This window comes from Mesocricetus auratus, unplaced genomic scaffold (assembly GCF_017639785.1).
Source record: "Mesocricetus auratus isolate SY011 unplaced genomic scaffold, BCM_Maur_2.0 Super-Scaffold_100004, whole genome shotgun sequence".
Lineage (NCBI taxonomy): Eukaryota > Metazoa > Chordata > Mammalia > Rodentia > Cricetidae > Mesocricetus > Mesocricetus auratus.
In genome coordinates, this window is record NW_024429189.1 from 23,610,591 (window position 1) to 23,634,786 (window position 24,196).

The following is a 24,196-nucleotide window of genomic DNA, read 5'->3' on the forward strand; positions in this document are numbered from 1 at the left end:
GGAAAAAGTTTTGGATGCTGTATCATCCAGGCCATACCACTGGAGATTTTTTTAGGGGGATAGTTTTCTGTCAAACCTAAGTTTTCTTAGCCTGATGTGAATCAACAGCCTCTTATTTTCTGTGAAAACAAAAGCAGAACCTGTTTTTCAAAGTAACCTATCTTTTGACTTAAATTTTGAATTCAAGGTATTTTTAAAATATATATGTTGCTTTAATCTAGCAGCTTTCATAATCCAAGTTCTCTTAGGAGTTGCAAATTTTGAAGACAACCCAATTTTATACATAATCCAGACTCTCTGTGTATTCCCATCTTTACATGGTTTATTTTTATTTCTTTTACTCTTTTATAAAGGAGTTTCTCTAACCCATTTTTCTCTCTCACAAGCCTACACATATTTTTTAGCATACAACAAACTGTTTAGAGGTTTTGTTTTCCCCATCTGAATCAGTCTTTACTGTATATCTCTATCTTTTTCTGATTGCACAAGCCTTTAAACTGCTGAGCTGGTGTGGCTAGGACAAAAGCCACAGCTTTGGTGGCTGACTCTGATTCATGCCTTAGCTTACTGAGAGTTTAGTTTAATGGTGGAGGTACTGACTAGAGTCATGCTTACCACTCCAACTCTGGGAAGTTTCTGAGTACATGCTACCGTGGAGTAGCATGGCAATGGCTGCTAATAACTCCATTTAACTGTTTGGTAGCAGGGCCTCTTAAAAGAGATGAGCAGTTTTTGCCAATAGCAAGGAGTCAGGAAGCCGGCTCTTAAAGGAACCATGCCTACCAAACAAATCAATGGTTACAGAGAAGCCAAGTATTACTCAGTTTTTGTGTGTTTAGAATCCTTTTTAAAGTCTTTTCAGACTTCATGTGGAAATTCTTGCCCCACATTGGGTGCCATATATAAATGGAGGTGGAGCATTTCTCAGTCCAGAGTGCCCAGTCCCAAATAGTCACACAAAAGCTGACATTAATTACAGAATGCTTGGTTATAGCTCAGGCTTATTACTAACTAGCTCTTTTTTGTTTGTTTGTTTGTTTTGTTTTGTTTTGTTTGTCGAGACAGAGTTTCTCCTTGGCTTTCGAGATTGTCCTTAAACTAGCACTGGTAGACCAGGTGGTCTGGAACTCATAGAGATCCGTCTGTCTCTGCCTCCTGAGTGCTGGGATTAAAGGCGTGCACCACCACCACCATCAGGCTTAACTAGCTTTTACAGTTAAATTAGCTCATATTTCTCATGTAAGATTTGCCATGTGGCCTGGTACCTTTACTCAGTACAATGTGACCATTTTGCTCTTTCTGTGTCTGCCAAGGAGTCTCCCGACTCTACCCTTCTCCTTCCCATAATCCTTAGTCTCTGGTCACCCTACCTATATTATTAAACCAATTCAGGTGACAAATCCTTACAGTGTACAAGAAGATTATTCCTTGGAACATTTTGTTCCATAAACACAAGGCAGAGAGAACTGAGAAAGGCATTGATTTTTGAAACCTCAAAGCTTGCCTCCCAGTGACATACCTCTCCCAACAACGCTATACCTTCTAATCATTCCAAAATATTCCATCTATCAGTAACGATGCAGTAAAACTTTTGAGCACATGAGGAGGGGTGAATTTCTTACTCTAGCCACCATAGTAAATATTACAGAATAAAAAGGCATAAGACTATAAAATTGCATGTAGAGCTGTGGTGGTCTGAATAAGATAGTCCCCTTTCTTATAAGTCTACTTTCATTTATCTAACTTAAATTTCATTTAAGCAACCTTAGAGGAATTTTACAAATTGCTACAAAGCATTTGCATTTATCATGAGAATTTATCAACAGTAAGAGGTACTCAGTTTTTGTCATCCTTCCCTCTGTACATATTTCTAGACATTCTGCAAAGTTATTACAAAATGCCTGACATTTTTTCCTCCAAACATTTCATTTTGTACCTATGTAACAAGGTTTTAAAATTATTTGAAATTATATGCATGGGTGTGTCTGTGTGCATGTGTCCAGGTGGCCTAGAAAGTGCTCTGGAGCTGCATCTAAGTTCTGCATTAGGCTTTGAGGCACCTAATGGGAACACTAGGAACTGAACTCATGTCCTCTGGAAGAGCAGTACAATCTTTAAACATGAGCCATATCACCAGCCTTCATTGTGCCTCATATAATTAACTTAGCAGTTGTCTATTCTATTCTTCTTTAGTATAGAATATTTTCTTAACTTTTCAGTGACTTTCATGACAGTGGCAATTTTCAAAATTTTGGATTTGTCATGATTACCTTCAGTTAGACCTTTCAAGTTTGGAACTTTAAATAAGATATATTAACATGCTTTTCCTTACATCAGGTTATGAAGCTTGGCTATCACATTGTGATTCTAACTTGGATCTCTTGGTGAAATGTGATGTCCAGATTTATTCACTACAAGTAACTTTTTAATCTCCTTGTAACTAAGTATCCATGTTAGGTTACAAACATACCTTTAAAGTCATGCCACATTGTCCTTGGTGATATTACTTTGCAGTTTATTTCATCAAGATATAGACTATTCAAACTGAGGCTGTTCAGGAAGAAACCCTTCATGAGAACCCAGAGAACTTGATATTTCAGATGTTTATTGTTTTTGGCTGCTAACTCTTCAGATGATGTGTTATGCAGCAAAAACTAATAATTTCTAGAAGACATGTTGTTACTACATAAATACCAGTTGCATATATAACTTTTGCCAAGTAGATTTATGAATCTTGCCTAAGTTAAGTATTATTACAGAGATTGTGAAATGGTATTGCTTCTTTTTACAGTGATGACAAATGTTAGGGTGGGGGCTATATGTCTTTCAAGGACACACATGACTGGTAAATTATTGTGCCAGTATTTGAACAGTAATCTTTTATTGGTGGGTCCATAGCATTTCTCAATATGTCAAGGAGGTAAACGGCCTGATGTCAGCATTTGGAAGTCACAAGTGAGAATAATAGAGACAGATTCTTGAGACTCCCTGGCGTTAGCAGTGGGAACTTGTGTCCTACCACATATACTAAAGTGCCTTTGTTGAGTGTTTCATAATTATTGCTAGTTTTTCTTTTGAGACAGGTATTGCTGTGCTGTCTTGGCTGGTCTTGAAGAGCTGTTTCAAGTCATTCTCCTGCCTCAGCTCCTCTAGTCACTGGATTGCAGACCATTGCTTCATATTTATAGTGACATGATATGAAAACGAGGAAGAAACATTTAATGTTGTTATCATACTAATTTAGGTTTATAATTAATTCATGAAAAGATTCTAAACTACATCTCTAGAAATTGCTATTCCTGAGTATAATCAAGGACATCATTGACACACTACATTATAATTAATAGTGTCACATGTTTGCACAATACAGCTCTTAATACTTTTGAAGTAGCTGTCACATCCTTCCCTAATGTGCCAAATAAGTCATGCTACATAAGAATACTGCAACAAGACGTTGTCTTTGTCATCTCTTTTTATATATGAAAACCCCAGAGACTAAACAAAATCAATAACCCAAGCAGTGATTAAATACGTAAGCAGATCCGTAAACCCAGCAACCCAATTTTCCTCAATTATCCCCACATGGCAGTGAGGAATAGGTGCCCAGGGAATCTTCCAGATTCTAATACTCCAATGTTTGATCTGTGCCTTTTGCCAGGCACTGTTCTAAAATGCTACATATACTTTAACGCCATTTAGAACAGCGGATCTTCTGTTACAGTACACTATACATTATTTTAAGCATGCAAGCCTTCTGATACTTAGAGGTGTGGGTGAGAATGTGTTGTGTGCGCGCGTGGGCGGTCGACTACACCTTCATGAAGAAGAAAGAAATTTAAAGCCCCACTTTTTCCTTACACCCCCCTCTTCCCCACGCGCGCCCCAAGATTTCACCAGAGGTTTCACTCTGCGTTCAGGTTCTTTTACAGAGCACTGGGGGGCATTGAACCCTAGGATCCTGTTAGGTTGTGTAAACCTTAGAGGATAAGTGGCCAGAGAGTGTCCATCTTTTGTGCTTTAGAGCATAAACTCTAAGTTCCTGGCACTACCTTTCTGTCAGAGAACTGACCACCAGGGTGCGGTTTCTGGAACTTTCCCCGAGGGCAGTCCTTAGGTCCCTGGTACCCTTCTCCGAGGTTGGCTGCCTCAGGGGGACAGCACTGGGCACCGCAGCTGAGCTTTGCGCCTGGCGCGGGTGGTGGTGGTGGTGGGGGCAGCTAAGTTGGGGGGGGGATGTCAGGGCTGGTGGGGATCTGCACACACTCTCCGGGCTAGGAGCGGACCCCACAGTTGCTTTTGGGGGCCGTACCTAGCAAGTATCGCGGGACTTGTGCTCCTCGTAGGAGCCGCGGCTCCGGGAGCAGCTGGAGCGCGCTCGGTGCTCAGCGCCCCAGCCCGGGGAGGAGCGGGAGCCGGTCGGGAGGAGGGCCGGGGTGCTGGTTACGTAAATGATCCTAGCCCAGTGACAGGCCTCCGGGCTAGGACTGCGGGAGGGGGGAGGGCCCGGCAGAGGGGGCGGGGGCCAAGTGACCAGGCGACAGCCGCGGCGGCAGAGGCTCTGCCGAGGTGACAATGTGCTAGGAACCCCGCTCCTACTCCTGCGCCTCCTCGGCCTGGGCGCCCCCTGGCCGCATTCGCCGAGCCTCGCGGCCGCTCGCCGCGCTATGTGGGAGCGTCTCCCGAGCTGGCCGAGGCCGGGGCTGCCTTGCTCTGCTCGCCGAGAAGTGTAAGAGAGGCACGGGCGGGAGCCAGGGCTACGAGCGGTGCGGGCTCCAGGTGAGAGCGGCTCTCGGCTCAGCTGCGCGCCGGCGGGGTTGCATCCCGGCAGCATCCCGAGTGCGGACCACCGAGCTCTCAGCGCGGGATCGTCAGCCTCCATACCAGGTCTCAGTCTCTCTCTTGCTCTCGTTCTCCCCGGTGACAGTTTGGGACGGGCCCCTTTTGGACTGCAGGAGAGTCTGGCTGGGCGCCGCAAAGTCCCGCCGTGAGTGATAGCGCGCTGAACCCCAGCCGAGCAGGGGCAGGGGGCGCGCGTGGACCTGGAGAGCCGGTCTCCGAGGACCTCGGAGCACGCACGACCGCGGATTGCAGGTGCGGCGGTAGGATGGGGAGGCGCAGAACTTTCTGCAGCCTCCAGCCCTCCGCTAGGCTTTTCCTGCTACTACCCTTCTAGCTGGCTTGTGTTGGTCCCCATCCACGCCCTGGGGGCGCTCTCTGTTGCCTTTTAGTCTCTTCCTAGGCAACTTTCTTTCCCAGCTGTGGACACCCCTGGGTGCTATGCTGCCAGTGCCACTACTCATGACACCAGGCACGCTCTGGTTCTTGGATGGCTTCCTCGACAGCTCTCTTTCTATCAGAGTCCCAGCCTCAGCCTCATATTCTCCTCGTGTGTGTCTCTGTCTTTGACTCATTTTGTACCTTTTCTTCCTGGTTATTGGTCCCTTTACTTCCAACCTTGTGTCTCTTTCTCTTTCATTCTGTTTGTTCTGGTGTTTCTTTGAGCTGTCACTGTGACTGCCCTCCTGCTTGTTTCATTTGTCTCTATTGCAGCGTTTTCCCCCTTTCTCTCCTTCTTCTCCCTTTGCCTGTCTCTTTTCCAGCTTCTATTTCCCTCATCCGTAGATGCTTCTCTTATGGGATCCCCCAAATGCACAGACCCCCTTACTCTGATTCCGTAGGAAGGTAGGAGTGAAGCAACCTTCCTGCTTCTGGGCTACCTTGGAGCTGAATGAGGGCCTCAGGGACCAGAAGGGAGGGTGTCGCTCCAGCCTCCCCACTCGCGGTTCAAGGGCTTTGTGCTACCAGAACCCAGCTCGCTGAAGCTTCAGCTCTGTCCAAGCAAGCTGTGTGCCAGTGGGAGCCCCTCACCTGCCCTGTACCTTGACTGGCTAGATGAATTTCCAGATGCAGACTTTTTATTTCCAGCTATACTGATAGCCACCAGAGAAGAGTCAGTGGATGGGCAAATACACGATCTTTGGGATTAAGGCAAGGCAAATGTCAGAAGGGTGGACCATGGTATTGCTAGCAGGTGAAAGGAGCTCTGCCTCATCTGTTTCGCACTCAAGCTTTAGGAGAGCACTTTCCCCTCGAGATACGCAAGCCTCTCTTACCAGAAAAGCCTGGTTTATTTGCAGGATTAAGGGTACTTGACCACCCATATGACATTACTGGTTTCCTTAGGGTCCCCAGATTTTGCTCCCCCTCCCACACACCTTTATTTGTTTGTGTTCGTGCCCTCTAGTGTTAAATAAACTGCGGGTCTGAGAATATTGAAAAGTAAGGTCACACTACTGGCATTCACTTTGGACTTGTCCCCTCTAAGGGTCTTTCTCTCTTTGTCACACACATTCTTTCTTTTTCTTCACTGACTTTTGCAACTGCATTGGGAATCTATTCTTTCCTGATCTCTGCAAAGTCTTTCTCTACTGTAGATTTAGAATCATAATTGCTGGAACCCTCTTCCATTGCCTTCAGAGATATATGGATCTGGAGAATGTCCATAGCCGAATGCAGGTTTTGAAGGGTTAAGAAACATGTAGTTTCTTTTTATTGTTTGTCATAACCAGGATTTCTCAGCTCCCCTTTATACACCTGATTACCTTCAACTCTACTGAGAATTTTTTTTTGAGAATTGAGACTTGCTGGCTGCTCTTGCATGTTTAAACACATGCTTTGCATTATTTTCTTTGTTGGACATCCTATTCCAGGAGGTATACTACTTGATTATGGGGAACTTTGTATCAGATCAGGTTTATAATAAAAGGAAAGGAGTCTTTTCCTAAGGAATTACAAGGTGTTACCAGTGTACATTAGTTCTGAAACAGAAAGTCTAGAGTGCAACTGGATGTTCTCTCAGATAAGTAGACTCTATCTCCAGGAGTGTGGGAGAGCAAGTATTTAATGAAAACTTGGTTAACGGATTAGAGTGCAGGTCATGTTAAGATTCTAAGTCATCCAGTTATGCTAATAAACATCCATTATGAAATCTCCTTAGTCTTTTCTGCCTCTGTTACTCTTTTATAAGGCAGAGTTAAAGACTAGCAGCTAGAATGTGGGGTCAGAATTTGTTGCTTCCTTGCCTATCTCAATGCACACTTTTCCTCTCTCTGTGACGGGTTAACTTGGTAGATACTGATGGGTGTCATATTCAACCATCCTATTTGGAAGTAAAATAGGATGTGACATCATTTTGGGTGAATATGTTCATTTTCTTGAGATGAAAATAATGTAAATAGCAGAAGTGTCAGTTTAAAATATTTGGGGACTGTAGATTAATCTGAAAGCTGAATCACTTATCATAAATCCTTTATAGATCCCTTAGTGCTTCAAGTGTCTATAAGAGGTGTAAGGCTACAAGCAATTGAGGATTTTTCTAAACTGACTGGAAAGGGGAGCTATCACAGTCCTCTGTTGATGCTGTGCTAGTCACCACTTCAAGAAATTAACCATGGATTTTGTGCAGGAGCATGTTTAAGCAATTGTGCCTTAAAATATTACTTGTAAATTACTTGATACTATATTCTACCCTAATTTTGTATTTGAAAATAACAAGGACAATGAAAATGGAAATTTTGACACTGGTTGAGAAGCCTTCTAATTTCTTATTGATTTGCACAATTAACTGTTACCCTTAATATGAATTCATTTCAGGTTCAGCAGTTTTATCAGGATGTAATGCATCTCATCTTGCAACGCTGGCTCTTAGGCATTATAGTTGCAGCAATAGCATTTCTTTCTTGACAGAATTCTTATGTGATATAACTTATTTGGTACTGTGAGTTTATGAAATTGTGGACATTTTAGGAAGAAGCTGAGAGTGGAAGTAACAAATGGATGTTTTTCCTTTTTAAATGGGCAAAGCAGAGAATACTGGAAGAAACAAATTGAGAGCCAAGCACAAGTATAATTAAATCTCATCATGTAAAGGAAGTGACAACCCTGTTTCTGATAGTTGGTCATTGTGTTTACAGAGATAGATGGGTCTTAGAGCCATGTCCTTTGATGGATTTGCCTTGGTAGATATAATGCTCTAAGTTACAACTGTGATAGTAAAACAGTGTTGATGGTGACTTCCGGTATCACCTTCTTGGGGTTGTGTCTGTCGATGGGAAAATATAGACATCTGAAATCTAATGGGATCTGGCAAGGTCATTAAGTCTGAGTGACTGGGCTTTGCTTCTGAATTGTCTTTCTGATTTTGTTATCAAAAAGCACACCATGCTACAGGAAACTCCTACATATGTGTACTGAATTGGTTAGATAATATCTTTGTTGACTTTTCTTAAAGCAATACATTCTACCTAACCACATGACACACAAATAGCCAGATGACACACATATACACCTTTCACACCATCAAGAATGTGTTTGAGACCATAAAAGACAGTTGCATTTATGCCATTGTATGATTTGATGAACTGTTCTCTTAATAAATGGTGTTTAATTAAAACCTTGTGACACATGTTTCTGAAAAATTTACATTTCATTGTGAAAATGAATTCAAAACATTTTTGGGAAATGGCTAGACACGTTAATTTAGGAATAGCTAATTTTTTTCTCCTTGATTCAGATTTAGGCACAAGTTTCTTTTCAGTGTGTGTAGTAACATATTTAATCGATCTTACCTTGATTGTCTTAGAATCTTCATGATTCCGACTAATGTCTGCTAAGCATAATGTCATTACATTTATTTATTCATTTTGCTTTCTTTCTGGATTTCATAGTGCACCTTGGAGCATGTTTGTTTAAATTTAAATTCTTTTAAAAGTTATTACAGATTTTCCCACATATTTTTATTTAACTTTTCACACATGTCACTTTCAGTTCCCTCTCCCTCCCCTACTCCCACACACCCCAAACCTCCCAACCCATCACCCTCACTCCACCCCAGCTCTGCTCCCCAGGGAGAGCAAGGGCCTCCATGAGGGATTTTCAGGGTCTGTCACATCATCCTGGGAAGTGCCCAGGTTCTTCCTCATGTGTCCAGGCTGAGAGAGCATCCCTCCACGTGGCATGGGTTCTCAGAGTCCCTCTGTATGCCAGGAATAAATACTGCTCCACTCTCCAAGGTCCCACAGATTGCCAAGGCCTCCTTTCTGTCACTAAGGTTCGGTGGGAGGGTGTTTGGATCAGTCCCATGCTGGCCCTTCAGTCATCAGTCTGGGGTACATGTGTTCCCCCTTGTTTAGGCCAGCTGCCTCTGTGGGTTTGCCAGCCCAATCTTGATTCCTTTGGCCATCACTCATCTTTGCAACTTGGTTCCAGGTGTTCAATTCGGTTCACAGCTGTGGGTGTCTTCCTCTGCCTCCATTAGCCACTGAATGAGAGTTCTAGGATGGCATATAAGGTAGTCATCATTCTCATTATCATGGGAGGGCATTTAAGTTAGCCTTAATGCCAGTTGGTGTCATTCTTGTAGATCTGTGAAGATCTCACTAGTGCCAGATCTCTCCTTCAACTTATGCTGGCTCCCTCTTTTAAGGTATCCCCGATCCTTTTCTCCTCTATTCTTACTCTGGCTCAACCTTCCTGCTCTCCCATGTCTTTATTGTTCACATGGTTGAGAACTGTCCAAGGTAGCACCATGCACAATTAACTGGGATGGTTTCCTCAGTTAGATTGCATTGCATTGTCACCAAATGTTATTCAAATTCAGGTAGAACATTCAAGGCAGAGTATGAGTAACCTGTTCATCAGCACATTGGGAACATAATACAAGAGGCAAGCAGACACAGTAAACAGAAAGAATTTAAATCCAATCCTGCAAAATCAAAACCACCCAGATGACATCAAATAATTGTAAATGTCAACTTAGCCTCTTGCCTTATATTAATTATCTTGAGTTTTACAAGCAATACATTTCTTTTTTTGCTATTAATAAATGAGATTTGAACATAAGAGGATGATTATGTAGCATCTTGTAGATCAGAAGCATAGTGACTGATTTTATTTCCTCTTATGCGCTTATTATGTAATTAGTTTCATATAAAGAGGATGGGATTTATTTGACTATCAAGAACAGAACCCTCAGTTTAATGAAAGAAAATTTAAACAACAAAAACCACATGAAACACATCCTTTCTAACATATCTAAGGGGGAATTAAAAGTACTAAATTGAGTTATAGTTAATGAAATAACAGAAAATTATTGCTTACATGGTTTGTATCCAGAATATGGTAAGTAAATACCTGATAGGTTTTAGCATATTGTATTTTTATAACAACCATATAAAAAGACTGCCTAGAATCTCATAGCTAACCTGTGTTAGGGCTAAGGATGACAGCCTTTCTTCCTGTCTCAAACTGACATTTTCATTAATAAAAATACAGTGTCAATTCCACGTGATCTTTTCCTTTGTATGGTAAGAATAATTTAACACATCCACTTACATTATAATCATTTTGTAATGGTAGACATTTTAACACCGACTAAGATGAAAGAACTGAATATTAAAGAATAGTTCTTTAAATTGGATATATTTAGCTCCCCCTGCTTCTTTTTTTTCATTGCACGTTACTTTTCTAATTTAACAATTTTAGTTAATAGATGAAAATTGATCGCATAATATTTTATTCTCTAGCTTGTCCTTGGAAAGTTTGGTTAGTCTGAACCACAATCATATCCTGCTTCTGCACAATCATATCGTGCTTACCCAGGCACCCACATATTGGAGAGCAGCATGGTTGCCATAGCTGTAATTCAATGAGGCATGGCATCTGCAGGGTCTTCTATTTCTATTTTGGTGTGAGCCTGTGTAATAAAATGTGGACGCAGAGAAGATGTTAGTAATTGATCTGGCATCAGGTTCCCACACCTCTGACTGCTGTGATGACTGGAAGATGGAAACGAATGATTTTTTTGCTGTAGTTAACTACAAGAATGTGTCACTAAGATGATGTCAGTCCATGTCATGGACAAGGTGCTGAATGTGCTGTTGAGATGTTTTCTTTGTCTTCCACATAAGGACTGTTATTTAACTTTAGGCATCAATTTTCTTCCTTTTGACTAGTTATGGGTTAAGAATGCCCATAAAGAAGATGTTTGTATATATGGAAGTAATTAAGCTATAACTCATTTTCCTGAAGTACTTCTGATAAATTCTTTAAATTACAGTAGAATTTATTTATATTTATTAAAACGGTTTCAAAACCCATGCTGGATTTTCTAAAGTGTTTTTAATGAGGTATTCTATTACGACTGAATTTCAACACCAGCTTATAATTACTTATGCTGTGTAAGAAAAATCCCTTACTTTTAATGAATATTCTGGCTTTTATTTCTTTGCCCTTCTGGAAGCTCATTTGCAAATGAGAATGTCGCCTGCCACTGACCACAGTTCAGGTTTTACCCTAAAGAATTTAAGCTTGCCTCTTGTTTCTTTTAAAAGCAAACACTGTGTTTATTGTTTCTCATTGTTACATTTCTTTTCTCCCCAGAGCTTTCCTTTTCCATTCTTTTCTTCCTTATGGCTCTCCCTACCTTAAATTATCTGTCTTCTATGCATTGTTACAGCTCATGTAGCAGGGCTGAATTATAGACTAGCAATCTTCAGCCCGTTAAAAACCAAGTAAATAAAAAGCAGCTTCTGTTCATTTAATCATATGGTCTCTGTGTAGGTAAGAAACAGACTAGAGAGCTCTTTCATCTGGGTCATTTAACAGGAGGCTGGGGATGCTAAATTCACATCTCATTACCTTTTTCTACTTTTAGAACCCTGTGCCTGGGCCCTGTGGTCACTTGGCATTTGGCTGGCTCATGGCTCTGGAGGAATGCTGTTATTTGAGGATATGCCAATTCCAACTGATACATGGTTCTCTAATTTCTTGGTCAGATTTTCCTTTTAAAGGAAACAATGTATATTTCGTTACCGAGCATAGATTATTGAATTCTTATTAAAAATTTGTTATGATATTGATAGAGTGTGATGAATACTTTAAATTAATTAGGTTCTGTAGTCGCATATACTTAAGATAGTAGATGGTATTTTCCCTACTTGTAGTACTAGAGCAGACATTTGCCATAGATTTTTAAAAGACTCTTCTTGTTGTGCCTAAGTTGACATGAATTATAGGTGACTGGATGGTGCAGATGAATTAGCACATTGAATTGTTAGTTATGAGACACTTCATTTGCTGTTGCTGGCCACAAAAGGCCCATTTTACTTATCCAATATACATTCTTATTATTCATGTAAGAATCTAATTGAAGTCGAATAGCATGTATGCATCATCCCATCCCTTTAAAAAAATTAACCTCAGTAAACGTAAGAGACTTGCAAATATCTCATTAAACAATTTAGAACTTTGGTGTTCTTTCATTCATTCTTTTTTCTTTCTTTTTTTGAGAATGTTAATCTGTTGTGTCCTTCTCCACTGAAAAGTGTGGGAATAAAACATTCCAGAAACAAGAAGTCAGAGTTGCAGCTTTATCGTGTGTGTCTTAAGATCAGGGCAGACGTGTATTACTTCTGAAAAGCATGACTGCCATTGTGCCTGCCTTGATAAACACCAGTTTAGCAGTTTGTTCATGGGATATCTTCATTTTGGCCTATTAGGAGTACTGTCTTTAGTTTACTGGATATTGTTTTGGGCAGTTGAGTACTCACATTAAGATGAAAACGTAAGCATTCATTCAATAAAGCATTGCATTAAAGGGCTGACAGATGAAGTGTTTACATGGTGGAAGAACAGACAAGGCAGAGGAATCTGGAAGCTGTGGGGGTGTGGCCTGAAGTTAGATAGAGAACTACTGTGCCAATGATCTCTCAACGGTAAAGACAAGAAAAGTGTGTTAGAAATGAGGCAATGGGATTGAAAGAAATAATCAAACAATAGATGGACATGCCTACCTTCTGTTCACCAGCTGCATTAATTACAAATATGATTGTGTCCAGGTTTTCCTTTATACATCACCGCATCATCCACCCATACACATAAACTAATGAAACTATGAGGTAGCACTGAGTAATGAGGGATGGGTCCTAGGATCATAGAAACGTGTGGTTCTATCAATTCTGACCTTGTAGCCTTTTAGCCCAAGCCTCTGCTTCCTGGTTATCTTAGAGCAAAGTTTTCTAGTCAGTCAAACTTAGTCAAGTACAGTGTGGCCAAAATTTTCTATTCTTGGTTTCTCGTTTCTTTTCTTTCCTTTTCACTTCTTTTCTTTTCTTTCTTTTTCTTTGTGACAGAGTTTTGTTCTGTAACCCAAGTTGTCTTGGAACATATCAAGGCTGGCCTCAGGCTTGCAATGATCCTCTTGCTTCAACTTCTTAAATGCCAGAATGACAAGCGTGAACTATCATATTAACTTTTTCTTTCAATGCATCTTGATCATGTTTTTCCTTCTCCCAACTCCTCTCAGGTCTTCCCAAACACCACCCCTATCAAAACTTATGTGTTTTTCTCTTTAAAAGGACAAAAAACAACAAAAAGCTTCTTGAAAATGAAAATCAAAATAAACAACCAAAGAGCAATAAAACAATAATCTGCCTCCCACACCCCAAAATTCAGAAAACAAAACGAAACAAAAAACTCCCATGTAGTTAATTTTGCTTTGGCCATCCCTTCTTAGGCACTGGGCCAGTGCTGGAGTGTGGTTGATATACCACAGGAGAAAACTCCTTCTTCCTTTGTCGGTGAGTATCAATTGCAAATATCTTCTTAATTGTGTGTGAGACCCAATAACCTGCTCAGTGTTGGGGCATGACTGACTGGAACCTAACAGCTGTCAATGATGAACAGATATTTTAGAAGTAATTTAGTATATATTAAGAGACATAAATAGTATGAAAAATCCAAAAAGAAAGGCCAAGTCAAAAGAGCTGATACTAACTGACCATACAAAATACTGAAACTAGAGGAATTAAAAATTTGATCTTCAAAGCAATTCAGAAAAATTTGCATTTATGGTAGTGATATAGAAATGGAACTGTAAATAATAAAAACTCAGAAATTAAAATGGAAACCTTTAAATCAACAGTTCTCAAAATAAAAAACAGCCTATGATTTCAAATACAGAAATTCTCTCAATAGCAAATCCAACAAAAGATGGAAAAAATAAAATGTGGTGAATTTTTGTGGATTATGATTTCCTAATTCAAATCTGTGTACAAAAACACAAAATAAACATCAAATATAAGTGTTTTCAGACACAGCCATTCTTAAAAAGTCACTTCAAGTAAAAGCCCAGTGAAGAATAATGAAAGGAGTTAAAGATGGTGTTAGCTCAGTAAAGACATACTCAAAGTACTCAGTTCGTAGTACTTCAATCTGGAGTAGGATGTGTATGAGAAGGACAATTTTAGTTGACAGAAAGATTCTTGAAAAAGGAGACATTATAGAACCTTTATCATTCAAGGCATTCTTGGAAGATAAAGAAATTATAAGGGGCTGGAGGGTTAGCTCAGCTGTTGAAGGCTAGGCTCAAAACTAAAAATATAAAAAATTACAAGAAAAGATGACTGACATCTACAAAAGACAAAAGAATGTACAAGAAGTGAACAAATAACCATAGGATATTGATTGGCTCTGAACTGAACAATATTAATTAAATATAAATGATACTTCCTGATTTTCAACTTTTGCTTGGTGTTCAGCAATATGAATAAGAAGGTAATCATCACTTTAGAATGGAGTGGTACCACTGTATTAAAGTATACATACAGAGTTTGGAGAAAAGTGATTGGAATGATACAGATTATAAGTGTACAAATAGAGATCCATCAGACAGGTAGTGTGTGTAGTTATGATGTAATCCAGTGATGATTATGGGAGGTAAATATGGAGAGTTGAGGAGTGTGCTGAAATAATTAAGATAATAGTTGAAGTATTTTGGTACTTTTTTGCAGGGGGGAGGGAGGAGGGTGTTCTTCAAATGTAAATGAGCATCACTTGATTACTTGGCATGCACTTTCAGTGACCCTCATGAATTTGAATTTGAATTTTCTGTTGTAGAGCTAATATATATTAAAAGTGATTCCATTCCAGGGAGAGACATACTGGTTGGCACTAGGAACAGAATGTGCTATATGAAGAAATGTGAAACCATGGGACTATGATCAGCAGATATATTAATAATCATTTGTTTTCTACTATATCATTGGGCTTAAAAGATAGTGTTGGGTTCAAATACTGATAAAGATTACTCATGAATGCCCTAGAAATTTTTTGAGTTTTTTGGATGCCAATTTGCTCGTCTTTATTTTCATTTTTTTTCTTTTTTGTGTAATTATACTAGAGAGATCCACCTGCCTCTGCCTCATGAGTGCTGGGATTAAAGGTGTGCAACACTACCACCTGTTTGTTCATTTTTAATATGTTAGAATACCCAGTATCACTTAATACTCTTATATGTATGCATTTTGTGAAGCTGGCTCTACTGTTTCCACTGAGAATAGAGTGAGTTGCAACTTTTCTAGGTATGTTGAATTCTCAAACAAATTTACAAATATTGTAGTTTCCACATTTTTAGTAACATGAAGGCTGATGTTATTGCCTTAACAATGTTTTGGTACTATTCTTTTAGCCTAACTAATTCTCTCTCACATCAGACCCACGCATCTTTAGTTTCTCAACTGGTAATAATCATTTATCAAAGAGGGTTGTTTGATAGAATTTTTCATTATTTATATAATTAAAACAATTATCATTGTTTCTTTTTAAAAAGCAAAACACTTCCAAACAATTATTTAATGATCTGTTTCACTTCTGTTTTTCTGAACACTTTTAAAGCGCTAAACAATAATTTCAAACAACATTTTGAAGTGGTTTCCAGATACAGTATCAATTTTCTAGCCACCTGAATCATTAAATTATTCCAACTACTCTGATTATATGAAATCTCCACATACTCACAGAAGAGTTGATGGACGAGAATGGCAGTGTCAGTATTACACAGATGTGAAGCTGTGACCATGTCAATTTGGCAGCTGCTCTTGGAATTTTCACTGTCCTTATCATTTGGGCTAGTGCTTTGATTTTGTTGCTGATCAAAGACAGTATTTTAAAGATGCTCTAGCCAGTGCTAATAGTGTGAGCATCTAGATGACTCCCACAGAAATTTCTAACCTGCATGCAGGAATTGTGTGTGTGTGTGTGTGTGTGTGTGTGTGTGTGTGTGTGTGTGTGTAATGCTTTACCATTTTAAAACTATGAACACTTCGGCAAACACACAAGCTTGCAGTTAGCAATTTATAGTGAGATCAAAATGGAAATGGGGCAAGGGAAACTGAATGGAATGAATGAATGGCTTTCCCCCACACCTTTGAATAAATACTGCATTAAAGTATTATGGACATGTAAGAACAAAGTTAGCTTTAGTATAATCCTTATGTTGTATCCTAGTATTTTGTGGTATAGCAGGGTACAGAGAAAACAAATGAGAGAGATATTGAAAGTCTGGTTCTCATATACAGGTGTGATTGTAGCATTTTGTCCTTTGTGATGTCAGATTTTGAGACAATTACTTGGGGTAGGTAAAGGATCTTTGTTCTACTAACTCATGCCATTTGATGAATCAGGGATATATTGGGTTTGCTATTAATGGTGAAACCCTTAGCAATTAAATAAAACCTTTCAGCATAACGACTAATTGGTGTTAAGAAAAGAAAATTCTGAAAGTCAAGCTAGGTGCAGCTGTAACAATAATTAGAGGTCTACATGAGTTTAAGACTATGGTGTCTGGAATCTCACAAACAGTTGAAAGTCCGGAAATCAGACGACTAAGAGGATGACAAAGGACAGTTATGGAGCAGGCATAAAACATAGGACAGGCCTCGAGGTATTATCTGAGTGCTTTATCTAATGTCAACTCAGTTCTCTCAGCACTGTGGGATGTTTATTTTCATCTTCTTAATAACTGCAATGGCAAGAGGGTTGAGGTGGCAGTGCCCATACTTTACTGATAGCTGTGCTCTGCACACAGTGAGTTCTGTGTCAGTGCACTGTTATCAGAGACTGCCCTCTTTCATGGTCTTCCCCTGTAGTTTAGTCTGACAGGTGCCCAGTAAATCTGATCCACTTAATCAATTACTGAAATAAAATTCTCAGACCTGAAAAGGCTCATTGCATAAGCTACTGCAAACTTGAGTCCTGTGTGACAATAGATAAATAGGAGTTAAAGACACGATCACAGCCAAGGGAAATAAAAACAGTCAAGCTTCGACAGTGAAGTATTAGAAGTTGTATTGAGAAGAGGAAGGAAGTGATGGTATGAAGTCAAACATGGATTCACACTGACATGAAGGCTAGACCATTTTACACATTGGCATATGGTTGTTGATGAAATGTCCTTTGGCACAACAAAGTTCATCTACCTTGGAAATCATATTTTTGGGGAGCTTCCAAGGTCAGTGTTGATTTGTCTTAGGGGTCCTGGTTAAAATTCTGGAGCCGCCAACTCTCAGTTTCATTTTCTTATCAGCTTTGTGTTTATTGTTTTCTAACGTGGGTGATATTTTCAGAAATTAAAAGACAAAACTTTTTGTGCCTATGAAAACAATCAGTGCAAATTCAAGCCTCACAGTCGTTCCAGTCTTCACCTGTGAATCAAGAAGATAAACCAGGTGTTTTCATTATTCAGAGATACAGACTTCATCTTCTGAGTGTGGTGTGGGCTTGTGAATATACTTTTAGATGCTTAATTGCAGACTTTCCATTTCTTTAATATAAAGTAAAGCATAATTTGCAATAGCAAATTGAGATTCATTTGCCATTTAGAAATGTTAGAATTCCAATTCTCTTTCCTTATCATAGGAAGAAAATATGTTGTTTTGAGCAGAGATAGTTTATTTCCTTCACAATAATTTGTGCAAATGATAATTATATGTAAATTAATAAACTGCTGGTGGGAATCTAATGATGTTTCATGCTGCTTTTGATTTATTTCTAAATCATTTCCAGAATGTTGAAATTTAGCAGAACAAATTTTTTAATATAACCTAAAACTTTTCCACATCCTGAAATATTTAATGAATAAAGGTATTTGGGAACTGAATCAGAAAAGAAATAAGTTGCATTATGCTTTTTGAGAGTTTATGCTGTATAGGTTATTAAATATGTGCTAATCAATGTTATGAAATCTCTCTATTCTATTTAATGAAATTATCTAAGTGACCACTTGTTCTTTCTCATTGGAATTCAAATATTTTTCTAGTGTTGCTGAAAATAACATTAAGCCCCCGGGGTTCCATTTCTCTCTGCTCTGACCACCTTCCTTCGGAAGTTCCGTGTTACCTTTATGTATTTTAAGAGCTTCCACAAAAACTTCGTTGTAAGCTTCATTAACTTTGTGAAGAATTTCTACTTGAGAAATATTTGGAATCAAGTCATAACTCCTGCTTTGTCTGGACACTGTGTGAGGTTAACCGTTTTCAGTCAATGCTACATTAGCCCCCAGACAGACAATTGATTCATCTTCTTGTATGGCTGAACTTGTCTGCCAAAATGTTACACCTTCTGTAATACTTTCATACTGTGGAAAGTGCCTGAAAGTTAGCTGCTGAAGTTTAGTTTGAATAGTTTTGTATTATTTAACAGGAAGTACTTTGAAATCTAGTAACACCAGAAAAATTCTTTGGCAGTTACTAATACCAGTAGGTTCTTCATTGCTACGACTATAAGCCAACTAAGTAGCAAGAGGCTTTGCAGTGCAATTTGACCAGAACTAAATCAAAGTATATTGCCGTCTGACAAGGCAGAGCCAATTCATCTCCTTCCTTCTGTCCTTCCCTCCCTCCCTCTCTCCCTGCCTCCCTCCCTGCCCTGCCTCTCTTACTCTTTGTCTCTCTTCATGCTTTTATGTTTCTTCAAAGAGCTTCTACTATATCTTTCCCCCTCTCTTTCCCCTCCTTGTCTTCCGCTTAGCTTCCTTCCCTCTTTTCTCCTAGCCTCTTTTTTTTCTATTCTACCCTCCGTCCATCCCTCCCCCTTCCTTATTTCCTTCCTTATTTTTGTGACAGGGTTCCACTTTGAGTCCTGGAAACCTGTAACACTCTGTGTAGACCACTCTCATCTAGAATGCACAGATTCACAGAAATCTGTCTGATTTTGCCTCTTGAGTGCTAGGATTAACAGTTTCTGCCAACATACTCTGTGCAAACAATCTCTGTGACTATTTGTAAGCATGGACATCCATGATTTTATGTTCTGGAACCACCCAAAGTATATAAAAGTACGTATCTTAGACAATTCAGATATATTCTTGACTTTCAGTTCTATCAGTTACACAGTTTTTCATTACCTTACATTGGACCAATTTGTTTTGCCAGCTAGATCCTTGTTTTTAATTTTTGTTGTTGTTACTTTGAGATATTGTCTTTCTGCATAACCCTGACTGTCCTGGAAATCTCCATGTAGACCAAACTTACCTCTGTTTCCCAATTGTTGATGTTAAATGTGTATGCTACCACATCTGGCTAACTCCTTTTAAAAGCAGTACTATGTAAGAGCATCACTACATAATACTTTTCTTGTGGTGTTCATTTCAAACTGAAGTCTTCAAATGCACTATATACGTACTCTAACACTGAGCTGTACCCCAAACCAAATAAATTTGAATTGTGATCAAATTTTACTCAATAATTCTGATTTTTAACAGACTTCAAAGCTTTCACAACCTTTACACCTTACCTCATAGTGATACTGTCTTAAAATTTCCATGTAGTAATAATTTTCACTGTTTTGAATTATTTTCTATTTCTTTTGAAAATCACATATATCTATTACTTGCTATGAAAACATTTTATCCCATGATTTTAATCATATTTTGTGATTTTTTTCATTTTATTTCAATTCTCTAAGTGCCCATGAACTTTTATTTGTTAAAGGATCTCATTTCAAAATGACCAGGGGTATAAAATTATGGACCAATAAAATGTTGCCACATTTTAATAAATAAGAGATTGCCCTTCAGTGGTGCACAAAACTGTTTCTGCCTAAATAGTCATTTATATACACATCGAGTTAATAAATCTAGTGAGAGGTTTGGGGATCTACTTACCTTAGGAACTATACAAATGCCAAATCAGGTGCTTTCAAAAATCTCATTAGGAGATACTTATGAAAGGATTTTCATCAACAAGTTCGCATTGCTGGCATGCAGTGACTGAGTGCATTTTCAGTCTCTGCACTCCAGGATTACATTAGGCAACACTTCTCTCTTTCCTCATGAGTCTGTACTTCTGTTTGCTTTCATCAAGTCTCTGGTTTCCAAAAGTGTCCTGTTACAGTTATGATAGTTTTAGTCTTCTTGCTTCTCAGGCTTATCTCCACACCTTGCCATGTCTAGCATCTATAACACAGAAGTACCCTGTCCACAGTTTCAGCCATTTTGCAAAAAAAGACATTTAACACAGACAGGCTTAAAAATTGTCCTTTGGTTGAACAAAAATGACTAATGTTTGACTTGCATATATATGATGACATATTGTCTTATGAAATTTTTTAGTTTTTCTTTGGGTCTTTGTTTACATTTCTACACTGTGATGAAACATCAGCAAGTGCTTGGTTCATTTCCTACAGAGGCTTCAGGGACAGGGAAAATTTGTGGTATCCAGAGATCTGATCAAATGAAATGCTTGGCTGATTGCCACCAAGGAAGAATTCAGAACACTGAATTCTTTTCTCATGCACCATGCACTGGGTGATAGGGATAAAATTCACTCATATTGCATCTCGAGTTAAAATACTCCTATACTTCTGTGATACTTTCTTTTCATTTTTTCCCCACCAAAACAGGGTTTCTCTGTGCAACCCAGGGTGTCATGAGACTTGCTCTGTAGACCAGGGTGACCTCAAGCTCAGAGATTGGCTTGCCTCTGCCTCCTGAATTCTTGGATTAAAGGAGTGAGCCACCACTGCCCATTCTGTGACCCTTTCCCAACCCAGGTTTACAACTGTTTACAACAAAATCCCAGAGTCCCTTTTGTTCACATGTATGCCTGGGACTCCTGAGAAACCAAACATACATGCCAGAATCTTAATCGAGCCAACAGTGGGCATCCCCAGATGGATGTTGGGTTTTGTGTGTCCCATTTTCCATCCCTTTAGGCACAGAACTCATACAGCATGCAGTACCCCACACTGCTTGACTACCTTGTCAGCTAATGCTATTAAACGTGAATAGGAAAAGATTCCTCTACTTCTGTAAGTCTTAGTGAGAGCTGGTCACTGCTACTTATTTTCTGACCCATTAACCTTGCTTCCTCAAAAAGGAAGGAATCGAGTAGTTGTCCTGATTCTTGATGCTCAGGAATCATTTAATGTCATTTTCCTGTTCTGGTAACTTAATAAATCAACTTTAACCTAGATTACAGGTGCATATCTATATCTGCCTGTCCTTTATAGGCCATTACATCTGAAAGCATCCAGTTCTTTTAGTGGTTTATCTACCAAAATGCCCTACACAATTAAGTCCTTACTATGTATATTTAATTAGGTTGCACATGCATAGCGAGGTTTGTGGTTTTTCCAATGCTGTAGTGGCTACTTTGGAAAATGATGAAGGCCAAAAATGACTTAGGTCAATTTTTTGTCTGGTTTTCCCTATAGGATCATCAAAACTACCTTTCAGCTGGATTGTTTGAGTGTGTCCCATGTGTTCTTTTCCTCTGAGTTCCATTGTCCGTTTCTCAGTGACTGTACACCACTTGGTGTGCTTCTTGTCAAACTCACAGGCTGTTTTAAACAGTATTGTCTTTACAGTGTTTAACCAAGCCATTTAGTTTTTTTAACTTGTTTCCTTTTCAGGAGAATTAATTCAGAGTTTAGGATACAAAGAGATCGTGAAGAGATACTCTTACCCTATCTGCACTCAGACAAGGTAGTGTTATATGTAAAACCAGGCATTATATACCACTCTAAACTAAAACTATCTCACATTACACAACAAGCTCTATTGCATAGTCCGCCTTGATAGTGAATGGTCATCTCTGAATACAAGTATGATTATGGGAGCCTGTGCTGACTACTTTTTATGTCAACTTGACATAAATGAGAGTCTATTGAGAGGCAGCACTCTCAAGTGAGAAAATGCCTCCATAAGATCAGGCTGTAGGCAAGCCTTTTGGCATTTTTGTAACCAGAGATGATGTGGGACAGCACATCCCATTGTGGGCTGGTGGTTTTGGGTTCTATAAGAAATTAGGTTGAGCAAGCCATGAGGAGCAAGTCAGTAAACAGCAATCCTCCATAGTCTATACCCTAACTTCTGCCTCCAGGTTCCTGCCTGGTTTGTGTTCCTGCTTTGGTTTCCTGCCATGGTCTGTGATTCAGGATGTGCAAGTCAGATAAACCATTTCCTCTTCACCTTGTTTCTGGCAGTGGTCCTTCATCAATGATAACATCAAGTAACAAAGACTAGCAACTCTTAAACCCTCAAAAGCCATTAAGGTTGACTTTCAGCATCTGCAGCTTATCATTCACAGACCTTTGAAAGGATACACCCCCAGTGACATTTCATTTTCTTTCCTCCTCACCTGTTCTCAGAGGCCTCTGAATGTTCCCATGAGACTTGGACACAGCGTGAATGTATATGCCTCATTTCTTTGCCCATACATTTTCTTGGCCTTAAGTTATCACTCTTTTCATTTCAAATGTCAGTTGAGGTAGATAAAGCCTCAAACAGTAATTTCTCCCAAATAGAATCATTCTGCTTTTTGTGTTCACAGGGTCCTTTTATTCCCATTGCTGCTGCTATTGTACATGCTCTTACGGTTTTATCCCCACTGTCTCCCATGTCTTTCACAATGTCAGTACATTCTAGATTATCCCCCGAGGCCTCACAAAGGCTGTAATATAAGTAATCATCCAATACATGTCTTAAAAAGTTGTTCATATTGATTAAGTAGGGTAAAGAACTACTGTCAAATGAGGCTTCCTGATACTGTCTGGGTCTTTTCCTAGAATGTAATGAGAAAATAAGACTGTTACTGTAGTAGCTTGCAGAGATAATAACCAGAGAGTTTTCACAATCATGCGTTCAGGAGGAGGCTACAAGCCTTTTTATTCCAGGTCATGTTCATACCAAACTTATAATTGAACTGTGTAGTTCAAAAGGCTACTGTTCTAAATTTAGGTTTAAAGATGCTCAGATGGTCTTCTGTATGTTTTAAAAATGAACTACTATATAAACAATTTAGTTTTAAAGATGTTCAGATGGTCTTCCATGTTTTTAAGAAGTGGACTATTATAGACTTAAATCCCTAGTTCCTGATTATTCAGTTTTTATTTGTAGCAATGATGTCTGTATTCCTCTTTGTTTTATTCCTTAAAATCTGACTTAAACAATCTTTTAAATAGCTAAATATAATTAAATTATTACAATTTTATTTTATGTCATATAACTTTCTCAGTTTGGGATTTTAAAGGTATGTCCTAATTTCTTAAATGTCATTTTTCATTTTTGTGTGTGTCATTTTTTTACATGTCATTTGATAGGTTAAGTTCAATAATCATTCAGTCCATGGCAAATGATTATTTCATTTATTTTATCTGAATTTTCTGCCTTTCTCTTTTCTTTTCTTCCCTATTCTCTTGTTTTCTTTTTTGTTTTTGAGACAGACTTTCTCTGTATAGTCCTGGCTGTCCTGTAACTTGCTCTTCAAACAGACTGGCCTCAAACTCAGATATCTCCCTGCCTCTGCTTCTCAAGTGCTGGGATTAAAATAAAACACACACACACACACACACACACACACACACACACACACACGCACACATATATATATGTTTGATACATAACGAGAGTGGTCTAAAGTAATGAATGCTGTATTATTTACCTTAAAAATATGAATTGTGGATATTTATTGACCATGTTGCTAAGTTGACCTTGGAGTGTCACCAGTAATTTTGTACCCTTGTTGTATAGGATCCACTCTAAATTGGTGCTGGAATCCCAGACATCTCGTGCACATTTTGTACTAGCAATGTAAAGAGAGCATGAAGAAAAAATAGACAATGGGAAGCAACTGCCAGTTTAGCCATGAGCAAAATTCCTGTCACAACTTACCGACTTTTGAAAATTATACCTTGTTGTTTTGTCTAATTACACTTCCAGTTCCTTTACTCCTGGTGTTTTCCTCAGTTTACAATTGTAGGATTGTTTTTTACTGAGGCATTTTGTCTTTGTTCCTTTTAAATTTATAAACTGATGAAAATTTTGTTTTAGCATTTTACATATTTTGCAGATTTGGAAAAT

At 38.9% G+C, this 24,196-nt stretch overlaps 1 protein-coding gene across 2 annotated transcripts in view; it reads left to right on the forward strand.

Annotated features, from left to right (window-relative positions):
• The first annotated feature begins 4,521 nt into the window (after positions 1–4,521).
• Galnt13 (polypeptide N-acetylgalactosaminyltransferase 13) overlaps positions 4,522–24,196 on the forward strand; it is a 611,901-nt gene continuing 592,226 nt past the window's right edge. For both annotated transcript variants that reach the window (XM_005068971.4, XM_005068972.4), the window contains exon 1: positions 4,522–4,884. The gene's annotated coding sequence lies outside the window, so the exon portion shown is untranslated. The remainder of the gene's footprint in view (positions 4,885–24,196) is intronic.